Below are 11891 nucleotides of genomic sequence, written 5' to 3' on the forward strand. Positions count from 1 at the left end.
CGTAACCAGCCAGGTCAAAGGCCCAAAAAGTGAAGCCTGCTCTTTCCTAACTAGGATTTTTTGACCCAGATTGTTACATATATTATATTAGGTTATAGTGAACGCAAATATAGCATTATAGGATATTTTTACAGCCTGTAAGCTTTTATTTGAGCCCTCCCTGGTGTCTCTGGGTTGATCCAGGCCAGAGATGTGACCTATTAGGGTTACCTGAGCCAGGCGGAATTTGGTGTGGAGGGGGAGTATTTAATTAATCATAAAAGTAATTAAAAAATGTCCCATTTACTGGTTTTTAACATTATTTGATTTATTTCTTCATTTATAAATGCGAAAGGCTTCATTCTTTTATATCCCTTTTGTTTTGTTTTTTCCTGAGACCAGTCACCAGGGAGATATTTGCTTATATCTATAATGGGAAAAATCCAGGCGAGGGCTTATCAAAAAATTATTTAAAAAATATTTCAGTTTTGTGTTTCTTTTATTGTTCTCCTGTATAACTTTAACTGTAACTGTGTAACTGTAACTGTAAGCTTTCATTTGAGCCCTCCCTGGTGTCTGTAGGTTGATCCAGGCCAGAGATGTGACCTATTAGGGGTACCTGGGCCAGGCCGATTTTGGGGGAGGGGGGGAATAATTAATTAATCATAAAAGTAATAAATAAATGTCTCATATACTGTTTTTCTAACACTATTTAATTTATATCTTCATATATAAATGCACAAGGCTTCATTCTTTTAGATCCCTTTTGGTTTTTTGTCATGAGACCATTCACCAGGGAGATATTTGCTTATATCTATAAGGGAAGAATCAAGGCGAGGGCTAATCAAAAAATTATTTCAGGTTTGTGTTTCTTTTGTTTTTCCTCCTATATAACTGTAACAAATTATGTTTCTTTCTTTGAAAATTAGAAGAAGTGTCCTTTCCAATGACACCAAGCTCAATATTGTAGCCCTTACCATTGAGGAACCACAACCATTTTAATTGGAATATGCCCAATCGAATCCTAATTAATTAATAGGGTTTAAATGGGGGCTTTCAAGAATAGATTTGTAAAAAAAAACAATAAACAATAAGGTCTTCCTTAAAGTCATAGTGTGACTTTAAGGAAGCCTGAATCTCATTTTCAAGCCTTAGACAGCCTGATTTGACAGGAGACAGAGCCACCCCCTTTTCATCAGGTGGTAAATTGATGGCAAACAAAGTGTAGACACCCTCAAAGTCTTGTCTATTGAAGCACGGCGGTTGCTCTTTTACATGACGCCCTGTGGCTGTGATTAAATTGTAATATTCTCTGATGGACAAATTGTTTTCAAAACATGGCTGAAACAGCTTAGAGTGAATCTGTGGCCCGTCCTGGCAAAATGCCAGAAACTCCAAGTTGGCCTGGGTAAAATTACAACTAGGAGTACTGACTTTTCTAAAAAATGACTATAAAACTGGCCGGGTGTTCAAGTGATCGGCTCGCTGTAGCTGACTTCCTGAGTCATGTGTGATCGGCTGCTTTTGTTACATGAATTAGGCAATTGACAGAACTGTCCATGCGACTAGAGAGTCAGCTGGGTGAGTACGATTCCTGCGGGCTTTCTGTTCAGGTAGCACATTGTCTCAACAATCTCTGTTGAGACAAAAGCGGATAGAATGAAGCTAAATAAGATTATAAAGGTTTTAGTTTTATAAACCTCACAGAACTAGTCACCTCAAAAGAACTAAAACAGAGCTGAACCAAAAAACAAATAGAACATGACCTGGTGCCTCATGTTGGATGGAAGCAGTTTTAGCACACATGGGTTTTTCCCTTGGTTAAGATTTATTCATAAAATAGTACAAAACTCTTTTTCACATATTGTAAATGTATGTTCACATGTAAATAATGATAAAAAGTGATTGAGTTCATTTAAGCACGGTCATAGTATCTCCCTTCTGCATTTGCCACATAAAAAAGATGGCACTATGGTGGGCTTGAACCTGAAATCTTCTGCAAGCCTCTCACAGGAAAAGATATTGGTGTGGAGGGGCTCTAGGACATGAACCTCTCTGCACCGAATGCAGCCCGCACTGTTAAGCCAAGATTCGCTCCATCATTGCACCGGCAGTGTCTTGGTAGAAAAACCCCACGCTGAATTGGGACTTTAAGGCTTCTGGTGAATAATTTAATAGAGTCTCAATCATAGCCCTGTACACGTGAGTCACGCTGGACTGTGAAATTAATCTACTGTATCTCCCAAAGTAACATCACACAGGAAATGTACTCACCTAGCTGAATCTCTAGCAGCATGGACAATTCTGTCAAGTGGCCTCACTTGAGCTGGTGCCTTCTTGGTGCTGCTGTGATAACTATTACTGTAACTCCGGACAATCATTCTTAACAATATCTAGGGTGTTTTTCCTTGTAAAGTGATATAGTGATATAATTTATGTTTCAGCATTGTGTGCTGCATGTAACGTGTGGGCCACTGTCCCTTGATGGAGCTGTGCCGATTACCTTGATTAGGTGTGTCAGTTGTCTTTCCAACCTTGTCACTGACTGAACACACCTGGTCAAGGTAATCAGTAGGCATTAGGGCAGAGAGAATTGGAAAACCAGCGGGGATAGCAGCCTTTGGTGGAACCAGTTTGAGACCCCGCCCTAGGATCTATGACCAGATTCTAAGTCTTACTGTTCAGTTGGAGGTGGTTCTGTTCACGCCAGTTCAGAAAGCTGTCCACCACTCCCTGGTACTCTGTGACGCTGAGTACATCAGCGGATAGATCCTACAATAGCAGAGTCATCAGAGAACTGAGAATGACAGGACTCTGAGTTGTACCTGAAGTTTAAGGTATACAGGGTGAAGAGGAAGGAAGACAGAACTGTCCCCTGTGGAGCACCTATGCTGTAGACCACTGTGTTATACACATAGTTCTGCAGGCGGACGTACTGGGGGCAATTGGTGAGGTAGTCCATGATCCATGAGATCGGGGGGGGGGGCTTCACCAGCATGTCCTTCAGTTTCTCCCCCAGCAGCTGGATGGAGTTAAATGCACTGGAGAGATCAAAGAACACAATCCTTACTAAGGCACCAGGCTTGTCCAGGTGTTTGTAGGTGCAATGGAGCAAATGTATGATGGCGTCATCCACTCCTAGATGGGGTTGATATGCAAACTGGAGGGGGTCGACAGAGGTTTTTTGTCCAGAGAAGAAGGTAGTCTAGGATCAGTCTCTCAAAAGCCCGTATTCACTGGCACAATGCGTGACTTTTTCCATCCAAGAGGAACTCTCTCCAGCTGCAGGCCTAGGTTGATTATGTGTTGGAGGACACCACATAGCTGAGGAGCAGATCACACATTTGTGAAGCACTCAATTGACCAGAGCTTTGCCTCCCAAAATCCACAAACCAGCAGCCCTGATGGCACCTTCTGTCAGATGGCGACCTTGGTGTTTCACTTGCTCGTGGTAATAACGTGTGAGCAGCACAGAGATGTGGTTGCGCTTTGGCAGGATTATTGGGTTCTTTTCCACAGATGTGAGGCCTGAATATTTAAGGCGTCCTCCTACAACAAGAAGACCATTATCCAGGATTGGATTGAGTGTCCTTAACCCTCACGCAGCCTTCGAGGGGGTCAGTCTGACCCCACGAGACAAACTATGAAACTTTTGATTCTTTTTACGTTTTTGGCCACAAGGCACCTACGCGTCGCAGGATCCGCTGCGGCTCGGTCACCGCTCTCTTCTTCTTCGTCACAGGCCCGTCCCGCATCCTCCCGGGGTCCGGCGCGACCCCGGCCCACGGAACCTCCCCGTCGGGCGTCCTGCCGGGGTCCGGCGCGACCCCAGCTCCCTGTACCTCCCCGTCAGGCGTCCTCCCGGGGTCAGGCGCGACCCCAGCCCCATGTACCTCCCCGTCCCGCATCCTCCCGGGGTCAGGCGCGACCCCAGCTCCCTGTACCTCCCCGTCAGGCGTCCTCCCGGGGTCCGGCGCGACCCCGGCCCACGGAACCTCCCCGTCGGGCGTCCTGCCGGGGTCCGGCGCGACCCCAGCTCCCTGTACCTCCCCGTCAGGCGTCCTCCCGGGGTCAGGCGCGACCCCAGCCCCATGTACCTCCCCGTCCCGCATCCTCCCGGGGTCAGGCGCGACCCCAGCTCCCTGTACCTCCCCGTCAGGCGTCCTCCCGGGGTCCGGCGCGACCCCGGCCCACGGAACCTCCCCGTCGGGCGTCCTGCCGGGGTCAGGCGTCCTGCCGGGGTCCGGCGCGACCCCAGCTCCCTGTACCTCCCCGTCAGGCGTCCTCCCGGGGTCAGGCGCGACCCCGGCCCACGGAACCTCCCCGTCAAGCGTCCTGCCGGGGTCTTGGCGCCGCGTTAGAAACCCATTCTTTCGTAGCTCTCATTGTGGCGTTCGTGTGCAGCCTTGTTCATTGTGGCCATTTGCTAAATTTTCGTGCCCAGAGCGAGTTGCTGCGTGTGAAGAGCCAGTGGCATCGATGTTTCCACAGCGAGTCACTGATCAGCGCGCTGCTGTTGGCAGGTTTAGTTGAGGTTAGGGTGGTCTGTCGAGGAGCTCCCGCCCCCTGCGACTTGTCCACCGGTCTGCGGGGGAGTTGAGCCTGGTTGTAAACCTCCACACGGTTCTCAGAGTAATGGCTGTCTACAAGAAGACGGTAAGAAAAGCGTTTCAGTGAAATAATACCTTCTGTTTTAAAATGTTTGTTAAAAGAAAACGAGAGAGAGAGATGCTTTGGCTTTTTGGTTTTTTCCTTTTCAGCTGCAGACCATCGCAGTCATTTGATCAGAGCGGAGGGCAGCCAAAGGCCTCAGTATCTTGAGGATCACAACACAAAAAGGCACAGTGTGACTGTTCCCTATGAGCCGCCCCAGGTATCACTGCCTCTCACTTCTGACCTTTCCCCTAACGTAGCAATTAAATGTTATCATTCTGTTGTGCCTCTCGTTCCGCTTTCACGGTTTGTCATCCCTGAAATTACCCGTGCACTAAACGACTACTATCCTGCATGTGTTTCAGCCGGGCTCAGAGATCACCACAATCCTGTTCAACTTCATGTGCAACAGCTCCTGCATGGGAGGCATGAACCGCAGACCCATCCTCACCACATCCTGACCCTTGAGACTTCAGAGTACGTATGGTTTCATCTACCAGGATTGGTGTGAGCTGAAATGTATTTGCTGGCTGTCTACAAGAAGACGGTAAGAAAAGCGTTTCAGTGAAATAATACCTTCTGTTTTAAAATGTTTGTTAAAAGAAAACGAGAGAGAGAGATGCTTTGGCTTTTTGGTTTTTCCTTTTCAGCTGCAGACCATCGCAGTCATTTGATCAGAGCGGAGGGCAGCCAAAGGCCTCAGTATCTTGAGGATTACAACACAAAAAGGCACAGTGTGACTGTTCCCTATGAGCCGCCCCAGGTATCACTGCCTCTCACTTCTGACCTTTCCCCTAACGTAGCAATTAAATGTTATCATTCTGTTGTGCCTCTCGTTCCGCTTTCACGGTTTGTCATCCCTGAAATTACCCGTGCACTAAACGACTACTATCCTGCATGTGTTTCAGCCGGGCTCAGAGATCACCACAATCCTGTTCAACTTCATGTGCAACAGCTCCTGCATGGTAGGCATGAACCGCAGACCCATCCTCACCACATCCTGACCCTTGAGACTTCAGAGTACGTATGGTTTCATCTACCAGGATTGGTGTGAGCTGAAATGTATTTGCTGGATAAAGAGTAGTGTTACATGGAAACCGAGGGTGGACGTGGTGTAACTTGATCTCCTGCTTTATGTATTTGCCTGTTTTATGTTTATTTTGTTTCTAAATGTAACTTGAAGTTGAAGTTGTGCATCACTGTTATCCCACCTCAAAGATAGCTTTTGCAGCCTTAGTAAATGTTTTTCTACTGTCTTTTAGCGGACAACTTTTGGGCCGAAGATGCTTCGAGGTGCGTGTCTGCGCGTGTCCCGGCAGGGATCGTAAAACAGAGGAGGCAAATAGTGCCAAACTTCAGACAGGGGCCAAACAAGTGAAGAAAAGAAGTATGTGTTTGTTTATTAATGCTGGGTTTGTCTTTGCACCTTGGCTGTCTTCTATCTTACGGATCACGTTTTGCTTTTCTAGAAAGTGCCCCAGCAACAGATCCTGATATGTGCAAAAGGAAGTCTGGCTCAAGCACAGACGAGGAGGAAGTACTTATGTTGCCAGTTAGTACACACACAAAGTATTTAAAAAAAACTAGTGTTGTCACAGAATTGCTGCTCTCAATTTAAATCCTTTTTTTTTTTCTGCAGGTTAAAGGCCGTGAGCGCTATAACATGTTAAAAAAGATAAATGATGCATTAGAACTGGCTGAAAAAGAGGCGTAAGTATCTTTAAACTACAAGACACACACACACACACACACACAGAAACTGTGATCGGATGTCACTTTGATAAACATTAGCTGCTACGGAACAGCTGCATGAGACTTTCAGCATTGCATAGCTGTAGTGTTAAATACTTTTTCCCTTAAACCAGACGTGTCCCATCTCTGTTCTGCATGGTCACTGTTTGTTTCCTCTTTCCACAGTAAAAACAAAACCAGGGCTTCTAAGGAACTGCTGCCGTCCAGTAGAAAGCGCGTCTTGCAAAAAGCAGAACGAAGCGACAGCGACTAGTTGCAATCTGCCTTATTTTAACCGCCATGTACGAGTACGAACATCTACGATCATGACTATGAATCATTGTTTACCTCCCTTTGATGTTTCTACATTAATTCCTGCCATCAGTCTGAGGGCATACGTTGAGCAGTAACGTATTAACGATTCAGTGGGGCTTTACTGTTTTTAACTACAAAGCCCTTTAAATAGTTTTTTTTTTTTTTTTTTTATCTCCTGCAGGTTATGTTCAGTGTTGCTTCCTGGCCAACATCCCTCAGCAGGAGGCTGCACGATCATCGAGTTCAGATGAACTGCGCGACCCCAGCCCCCTGTACCTCCCCGTCCCTCGTCCTGCCGGGGTCCGGCGCGACCCCAGCCCCCTGTACCTCCCCGTCCCGCATCCTCCCGGGGTCAGGCGCTACCCCAGCCCCCTGTACCTCCCCGTCAGGCGTCTTGCCGGGGTCCGGCGCGACCCCATTTTTTTTGTTTTTTATTTTTCCTTCTCCTTTCCTCCCCTTTACCTCCACCCGTGCCACAGGCCCACTGATGATGAACATGATGATGATGACGAACATGATGATGATGATGATGATGATGATGATGATGATGATGATGATGATGCAAGCAGACAGCTGCGTGCAAGGGCTGACCATTTTAAACGAAAAATAAAACAGACCAAACAGGCAAAAACATTTGATTAAATGCCAAAAGTTTATTTAATAATATAAAACAGTTATGAAATAAAGGAGTACAAGGCGCATTCCGTACAGTATAATTTAATCGGTACGCGTAAAGCAACAGAGGCAGGCGTAGAAAGAAATTGAATACGGCCCTTTTTTTGTTTTTTTTTTTAATCTTCATCAACGGGATTCTCGGCTCATCAAAACTTGACGCGAAGCAACTTTCGCAGCAGCGCCAGCATCAGTATCCCGCAGCGTTGGTTGTGGCTCTCGCTCCGCCGCGAGCCGCACACGACGCAGGGCATATCGTAGCCAAAGCCGACATGGCCTTCCACGGCCTCCTTCAGCATCAACTCGGGGAACGCCACGTAGCCCCTTCTGTAACGCTCCTTGCCTATCATTGCTTTCCGGACGCTTTCTCTGCCAGAGAACTTTTTCGCCAGGAAGTCGCACTCCTCCACTCCGGCAACGTGCACGTGATACACATGCTCTCTCAGCATGTTGTCACCCGCTACGAAACGGGAAAGCCTGACGCCGCACGCATCACACACGTGAGTGTCTACGGTGTCCAGCTCATACGACATGCCCTCACGGCTGCCCAGCTCCCTGAACAGGTTGTCCGCAGTGCGAGGGCCGACCACGCTCCTCTCGCTCAGCCTTTTCGTGTACAGCAGAGGCTTGCGCCCGTAGTCGTCGTCCAGCTGGGTGTCGGTCAGGTACGCCGTGAATCTCTCGCAAACTTCTTTGCATCTGTCGCGGTGTCGTCTCCCCGCGCCGGCACAGATGACGCATCGCTTTACGTTTAGCAGGTAACATTTGCCACCGCTGGGGGCGTCCGGAAACGCCACCATGCCGTGGGCGAACCTGAGTTCGCCCAGGTCCAAGGCCAATTGATCCGGTGGCAGGTGGCGGTGTCTGTAATGAGCCTTGACGCGAGCACACCGTCCGTCGCTGGCCAGGATGTGTTTGTCCAACAAGTCCCTCAAGGCACCCTCAGAGGCCAGAGCGTTCCCACACAAACAGTCGCACTCCAGACCTCCGCCTAGGCCTCCTTCCGGGTCTGGGAATCCGCTATGATCCAACGGGCACGGGGTTCCCTCTTCTTCTACGCGAAGGCGCAGACAGTCTGTGGTCCGCTCGAGCCGCGGCTCGAACACCGCGCAGCCGTCGGTTTGCAGGTCACCTTCTTCTTGAGAGGCCATAGCGTTGGAACCTTTCGACGAGACTGTGGATAAACGCTCGTTCCAAGCTTGTCAGGTGAAGTGGTACTGCGACGTATTCTCTCTGCGACTTTTAAGGTTTGCCGCACCCCCCCCCCCCCCCGCAAACAGGCACCCAACCCAAAATCTGAACCGGCGAGGCATCCTCCAACCGGCTCATCGTCATCTCACCGCCAGACAACTCCTCCTGAACCGTCCTCCACTTTGTCCAACGTGAAAAAGTCCTCCGACCGGGGCAATTTATTCCCACCAGGAGGATCCTCCAACTCGGAAAAATCCTGGGAAACCTGGGAAATCGAGGGAAAACTTGTGTAAACTTGTGTAAAAATTGGAAATGAGGCGGCGACTGGTCAATGGGTTCCGCCGCAGCGCTCCTCACATTGAGACTGGTGGAATAGCGTTGACACAATAGCGCAGGCCTCAGTGCCCGCAGCAGCCACGCTCCCCATACATGTAAAATAAAAAAGAAAAACACACACACACACACACACACACACACACACACACACACACACACACACACACACACACACACACACACACACACACACACACACACACACACACACACACATTATTTGAATATTATCATATTATGAGGGAGAAAATAAAGACCAAATAAGCAAAACTTTTGATTAAATACTAAATATTTATTAAATATAAAACAGTAATCAAAGAAAGGGGTACACAATGCATTCATATGCACTCATATTCATATTCATATTAAAACCTCAGAGAGACCGAAATCATCTCACCACCAGAGAACTCGGGAACCGTTCTCCACTTTATCCAACGTGAAAAATCCTCCAACGTGGCAGGTTATCCCACCGGAGGGATTCCTCCAACGCAGTGAAGATTCCTCCAACGTGGAAACTCGGTGTTTGTGTGTGTGTGTGTGCTTTCACCTGCAAATTATTTCACCACGACCCTCACATTCCGCATCCTCCCTAGGTCCAACACGACCCCATGCTCCGCGCGCACACACACACACACACACACACACACACACACACACACACACACACACACACACACACACACACACACTGATTGATATATTATATTATATATATATTATATTATATATTGAGGGAGAAAATAAAGACCAAATAAGCAAAACTTTTGATTAAATGCTAAATATTTATTGAATATAAAACAGTAATCAAAGAAAGGGGTACACAATGCATTCATATGCACTCATATTCATATTCATATTAGAATTCACATCACACGTATTCCAAATAATCCAAAGGTGTCCGGACACCTTAATCGGCACACGTAACGACAGAGGCTGGCGGGGCGGGGAGAAGCTCGATACAGCCGGCGATGTGAGCCAAGAGTTCAGAGACAGACTTGAACGGGACTCTCCTAGAGCCATTCACGAGCACGTATTGGAAACCGCGCGGGGTCGAACAAAACAAAAAGCTCCGAGTACACTCGTCGGTAGCGATGTCAAACAGGTATCCCGCGTCGTAGCCGCCCATATAACAAAAGACTATCCCCGCGTTCGGCTTCACCTCGGGCAGCTTTTCCGGATAGGCGTACAGCCCCCACCAGGTGTCGCCCAGTGTCGTTATCGCGCCGCGCACCTCACTCAGCAACCTCGTGGCAGACAGATCCTCAAAGCGCACTCCGTCTTCCTGGGGGGGACTCAGAAGCCTGGCGCGGTCCTCGGCGATAACTTTGCCGATCAGCCTCAAGGGGTCCAACGCCGTCCCGTAAGGGTCGGACCAATATGGGGCGGTGGTGTCCATGACCGTGTCGTCGCGAGCCACCGGCTCGAAGAGGATCTTGTAGACTCCATTGTAAACCACCAGAGAGAAAAATTTCAGACCCCTCACGGTCTTGATTGCACCCCAAAGAACAACGCCGTCCCCGACTCTTTCCGGGGACTGGGGTTGCAGTCGGCCAGCAAAACTATTCCCTCGCACGGTGTAACGCGCGCGCGACACAGATGCACCAGCCCCTTGCCGGGCGAGGCCCAGATCTTCCCCGTTAGGACCTCCATTTCCTCCCATGTGGCGTTCAGGAGCGCCCAATTTCCCACGGGTCTGCGTTGCGAGACGTGAGGATGCGCGTCTCGCCAGACAGCGAACTTGTCATTGTCTCTGGCTTTTCCAGTGCCTTTAGAGAAGGTCTCTAAGATCTGAGCGACGGCGACGAGCTCCGGTCCGTTAGAGAAGTTAGAGGTCTCTGCGTCCATGTCGGTGAGCTCTGTTCAGTTTAGAGGGACGGGAAGAGTAGCCATCCTCTTCTGTCTTCTGTGGGGTTTATATGACGCCGACCGTGGGAAGGTGGCAGGTCTGACCGGGGGTCCGATCCCCGACCCTAACCTTGTTTTTGTTTTGTTTTTTTGTTTTTTTTTCGTATTCTCTGGCACCACATCTCCATCGCTGCCAGAGGCATCAAACCAAAATCATCTCACCACGAAAGAACTCGGAGCCGTTCTCCACTTTATCCAACGTGAAAAATCCTCCAAGCTCCTCCAAGTTTATCCTACCAGAAGGATTTCTCCAACAAAAAAAAACATCTAACCTGGGGGGGGGGGGGGGGGGGGGGGGACTTATTTCACCACCACTCTCACGTCCCTCAACAAGACCCCACACGCACGCACGCACACACACACGCACACACCTTCTCCACTTTATCCAACATGAAAAATCCTCCAACGTGGCAGTTTATCCCACCAGAAGGATTCCTCCAGCGTGGTGGGAAAAAATCATCTAACCTGGGTTCGTCCAACGTGAAAAATCCTCCAACGCAGCAGTTTATCCCACCAGAAGGATTCCTCCAACGTGGTGGAGATTCCTCCAACTTGGAAACAAAACCCCACAAGCACACACACACACACACACACTCACACACACACACACACACACACACTTTCTCCACTTTATCCAACTTGAAAAATCCTCCAACCTGGCAGTTTATCCCACCAGAAGGATGCCTCCAACGTGGTGGAGATTCCTCCAACTTGGAAACAAGACCCCACACACACACACACACACACACACACACACACACACATTTTCTCCACTTTATCCAACGTGAAAAATCCTCCAACACGGCAGTTTATCCCACCAGAAGGATTCCTCCAGCGTGGTGGGAAAAAAGCATCTAACCTGGGTTTGTCCAACGTGAAAAATCCTCTAACGTGGCAGTTTATCCCACCAGAAGGATTCCTCCAGCGTGGTGGGAAAAAATCATCTAACCTGGGTTTGTCCAACGTCAAAAATCCTCCAACGCGGCAGTTTATCCCACCAGAAGGATTCCTCCAGCGTGGTGGGAAAAAATCATCTAACCTGGGTTTGTCCAACGTGAAAATCCTCCAACGTGGCAGTTTATCCCACCAGAAGGATTCCTCCAGCGTGG

The 11891-nt window shown here is 48.7% G+C and overlaps 1 pseudogene; it reads left to right on the forward strand.

Annotated features, from left to right (window-relative positions):
• Positions 1-4648: 4648 nt before the first annotated feature.
• LOC129604769 (cellular tumor antigen p53-like) lies at positions 4649-7309 on the forward strand (annotated as a pseudogene).
• Positions 7310-11891: the final 4582 nt, after the last annotated feature.

The sequence above is a fragment of the Betta splendens genome, chromosome 10 (assembly GCF_900634795.4).
Source record: "Betta splendens chromosome 10, fBetSpl5.4, whole genome shotgun sequence".
Taxonomy (NCBI): Eukaryota; Metazoa; Chordata; class Actinopteri; order Anabantiformes; family Osphronemidae; genus Betta; species Betta splendens.